The sequence below is a fragment of the Strongylocentrotus purpuratus genome, unplaced genomic scaffold, assembly GCF_000002235.5.
Source record: "Strongylocentrotus purpuratus isolate Spur 01 unplaced genomic scaffold, Spur_5.0 spur5_scaffold_8, whole genome shotgun sequence".
Taxonomy (NCBI): domain Eukaryota; kingdom Metazoa; phylum Echinodermata; class Echinoidea; order Camarodonta; family Strongylocentrotidae; genus Strongylocentrotus; species Strongylocentrotus purpuratus.
This window is the reverse complement of record NW_022145614.1, coordinates 17,940,278-17,945,144: the sequence shown is the minus strand read 5'-3', so window position 1 is coordinate 17,945,144 and position 4,867 is coordinate 17,940,278.

Genomic DNA, 4,867 nt, shown 5'->3' with positions numbered 1-4,867 from the left:
ATGGTAATCTGGACGTCTAACAAACTCATGGGAGTGTGATTGTTATGAATTGTTTGCCGAGAGCTAAATGGGCGTTAGCGCTGTATTGAAAGATACACGTGTATGCCCCTCTGTTTCTCAACAAATATGGTCGTGTGAATTATTTTCATGTATTTAGCGAATATGTTTCAGAAATGTGCTATGAATTTCATTGTAGATATTACATCTGTATGTAGAATAATTTGTTTCTTTGGAAAGCTTATGTAAGATACTCTTTATTTAATTTATATTACTTTAGCTGTGGTAGGTAACATTATATTATAGTATTTTCAAGATGAGAATAAAGCATGATTTGACTGGAGGTTAATGACTTGTATGAGAAGTGTGTTTCAGTGATTTGAAGAAAGTAAATTTATGTACAAAGAAGGAAAAAATAATAATTTTGAACAATGTGATGGTCTCTTTTGTAGAGTTCTTCCAAAATTGCAATGCTTTCTATGAGAAATTTTAAGATGATGTATAGTTTAGATGAAAGAAAATATGAAAAGTAACTAGAAACAGCTAGCTAGAAGTTGTCTGATGTTTTTTTGTTTTCCTTTTTTTATACCAGCATCATCATTCAAATGTTTGATTTTAATTTAAGTGTGTTTTGTAAAAGCACGTAAGCGATTCAAATAGCGATCTTGCTAACATGTACAATGTGTTTGTGCAGCAGTCATAGATTCTTGATGTATTGGTTATGGTACTATGCAAGTTTGCATTTCAAAAGTACATTGATGATTTACATGTATGCGTTACTGTATTGAGACAGTGATCTGTAACCATATGTTTTTTTCTTTTCAAGAGTGAACCGTGTCAGTACATTAATGAAAAGCTGGAATTACAAGCTAAGATGATTAAATAAATGAAGAAAAAAAAAATCTTGTTTTCAATTATCAAGCACTACAATCTCTGATTAGTTTTGTGATTTTTGGCTGGATTTTGAGGAGTAATTTGTTTGGGAGAGTGATAGCTGGTACGATGATATGATCTCCTCGCAAAAAAGAAAGAAGAAAAGACCAAGAGGGGGATTGAGAGAGAGAGAGAGAGAGAGAGAGGGGGGGGGGGAAGTAAAAGGGAGATATATAGACAGAGGAGGTGAGGGAGAGATAGAGGGAGAGAGAGGGGGAGAGGGAGTGGGAGAGGGAGGGGGAGAGGAAGATGGAGAGGGAGAGGGAGAGAGAGGGGGAGAGGGAGTGGGACAGGGAGGGGGAGAGGAAGATGGAGAGGGAGAGGGAGAGAGAGGGGGAGAGGAAGATGGAGGGAGAGAGAGGGGGAGAGGGAGAGGGGGAGAGGGAGAGGGAGAGGGAGAGAGAGGGGAGAGGGAGAGGGGGAGAGGGAGAGGGAGTGGGACAGGGAGGGGGAGAGGAAGATGGAGAGGGAGAGGGAGAGGGAGTGGGAGAGGGAGGGGAGAGGAAGATGGAGAGAGAGGGGGACAGGGAGGGGGAGAGGAAGATGGAGAGGGAGAGGGAGAGGGAGAGAGAGGGGAGAGGGAGAGGAGAGAGAGGGGGAGAGGGAGAGGGAGAGAGAGGGGGAGAGGGAGTGGGAGAGGGAGGGGAGAGGGAGATGGAGAGAGAGAGAGGGAGGGAAAGGCAAATGTTTTTCTTTCTTTCGATTTGTTTTCTACACAAAGAAGGAGGAGGGACTAGAGAACATACAGAGAGCGTGAACAAAAGCTGATTGAACGGAGAACATAAAATATAAACAAAGAAGAAAACCAACCAACTTTATTTACAGATATATCCGTATGATTTAATGCAATATAAGATCTCTTACTTTTCACATGAATGCCAACAAATCGACAAGAACGATATATTCACTCGCGAAAACCGGTTCGAATACATGAAAAAAAAATGAAAATGTCATCACAAAGAGCAACGTCATAATTGCGTGGTTATGAAAGAGATACACAGGCACTGGTAGTATGTTATTGTTATCAAAGGTATAAAGAAAATGAGTAGAAAAATAAACCACAAAATTGTTAATACCCAACTCATCTTGCTACAAACGAAACCTCTAATATCAGCCATTAAAATATATCGAAGCAAATTACACCAATGAATAGCATGCTACAGAAAATGATACAAAATTGCAGTTCACGACAAGGTATAAGTTTTTCTCGTATACTATAATGAATATAAAACAACATGATTTAAAGAGTGGACAATGCAGACCATAAATCAATTAATTATACCGATTGTTAATAATCTTCAAAATTATTACAAGGCTTCGCCAATGATACTTCAACACTTTTTATCTAGCTATTCCTAAATATAATCATTCGCAAGGTTAATCGTACATTTCATGTCCATGAAGAAAAAGAAGTTTTAGAAGCGTGTGCACCAGAGACACTTGATCAAAACTTCTGAGTCAAACGAGACAGAGTGAGAGAAGAGAGAGAGAGAGAGGTAGAGACAAAGAGACGGGGATACAGAGACAGAAAAAAAGGAGAAAAGCCAGAATAAAGCAATTCGCGTTCGAGCATGTGCGTGTGTGTTTTAGAAAATAAAAAAACGGAGAGAGAAGAAACTGAGAAAACTGAAACCAACGTCCGTGATAAAAGTTTACAAGCATGGCCATGAAAACATAGGCAAAGAAAAAATACCATCGCAGATATTGTATCAAATGTAACTATATAATATTACAACCAAAGCGTCAATGTAAGAATATGAAAATAAAACTGGAGCAAGTTTAATGCCGTGCGAGTGCTCTGCATTTTACGTTTTGTGCGCCGATGTCAATATAAAATAAAAATCATATAAAGCGTAATGAGTACAAAACACCCGATTAAGATAGCACACCGTCTACAATCCAAAGCTGAAAAATATAATATTTTTGTTTTACCTCCGTGTGAAAGAAATTACGTATGAAGCACACAAAATACTAAATAAAAATCAAACGGACATGCACGAGATATAATCACCTTTCTTATATACGCATGCCAGTGCGATAGCAAACAAAATAGCACTTTTTTCTTTCTCGAGCTCGATGTATTGAAAGTTGAGTTGATAAACACATTCTGGGCAAGATAACATGCAGCTTAAGAAATACACGACTTAATTTAAGAGAAATACATACAATTTGTAAAACAATGGTGCAAGAGAAAGAAGCCAAACGTAAGAATTAAACTGAATGAGAATAAGAAATAAAATCTCACGATTACCAAAAAATGTAAAGTTTCACGCCCAAATCTGCTCACACAATCTTCCGTTTTCACCGAAGAGAAATCATGAAGAATTATCTCATAATGCTTTTGAATAACTTCCACTTCTAATTCGTATCGTCACTAACAATGTTAGAATAACATTTTATGTTCGGTACAAAATGTTTTGTACAGATTTATCATTGTTACAAAATCAGAATTGACAATTACTGAAGGCAAAGTAAATATAAAACATTTCACTCCGCATTTGATAAACATTTGCCGACCACACCCTTCCTCCTTACATAACGAAGGAAATGCCATTGTTAATTGGACACTTATTGTACAGAATTATAAATTGCTCATAATATGATGCAATACGACGTTACAAATATAATATACATATACAAAAGTTACATAAATATTTCCATTAACGTAAACAAGATATATATGTAAATACAACTTATATTTGATACAAGTTTAGTGATCGTAATGTCAATAACAGTCAAAGTGTTTCATTAATATATGTTTTTTTACCGCAATGGAAAGAAAAATATTGAATACATGGACTGTAAAAATTTCAGTCACATGACTAACAAATTTCTTAATGCAAATGCTTGTAAACGCCATCTATGTCGACTGAGAGAAAGTGTTATTGACAATTATTTTGACGAAGTACATAAATATCATCTCCTTATTCTAAATTTATGTAATCGCTACAAGAATTCACAATGTTTTAATGAAGTTAGATAAGCCAACATTTAATAGCTCACTGACAAATTGATACTATGCATGTTCCCCACAAGGGAATAAACGTAGAGGGCAGTATCGCAGCAAGAAATATAAACCAGCGATGCAAACAATCAAATTATGCTAAAAATATATAATATCGAGGCATGTGCTACAACATACTCATAATGTGAAGTATTATGCTGAAGTACGGTACTTTTGTTTTCGACAATCAGTCGGGAATTTGAACGATTAATCATCCTCCTACTGACATCTTATTAAAACTCATATGAAACAATTCGTTTATGAGAGCGCAGAGAAGTCCCTGGGTCATTTATATTTATTCACATGCCACACTGCATGACGACTGTTTCTCATGATCACTGTTTTGCATGATTATTGTATTTCAAGCCCATTTGCAACATTTTCTTCTGCACAGAAAATAAGTAAAAATCTTACTATAGGGGCGGAATGGGAATGAAATTTTCTGGGGATTTTCGATGCGACCGATCAATTCCGAACCTGTAAGAAAGATATATATATACCAACCGGACCTCAGATCGCTAACCGACTGGCCACTGAGTACAAATACCGAGCGGCCCGTACGTGATGGTAGTCGAGAGGGAGGGAGGGGGGGGGGGGGGGGGGGTCTGCACCTGCTTCAAATAATCAATCAACTTATCTAATTCGACGAAGGGCTCCTAACAAAGCATTACATGTGGATGTCTGTGGATTAGTGCTAACAACAGACTGTTAATGATTCAGAGTGAATCGCATTGTGCTAATCTGTTACCAATGATAGTTTTCTTAACACGTCCTCGAGAATTAATGTAATCTATCGATGAGGCATCATAATGATATAAAAAGATTAAAGGGATAATCGGGAATTTTTATGTCAGTCTGAGGGATGTAGAGACATTCCTCGGATATACGATTCTGAGAATTGCTGGAAATTTGTTAAAAAGAATTTTGTCATTC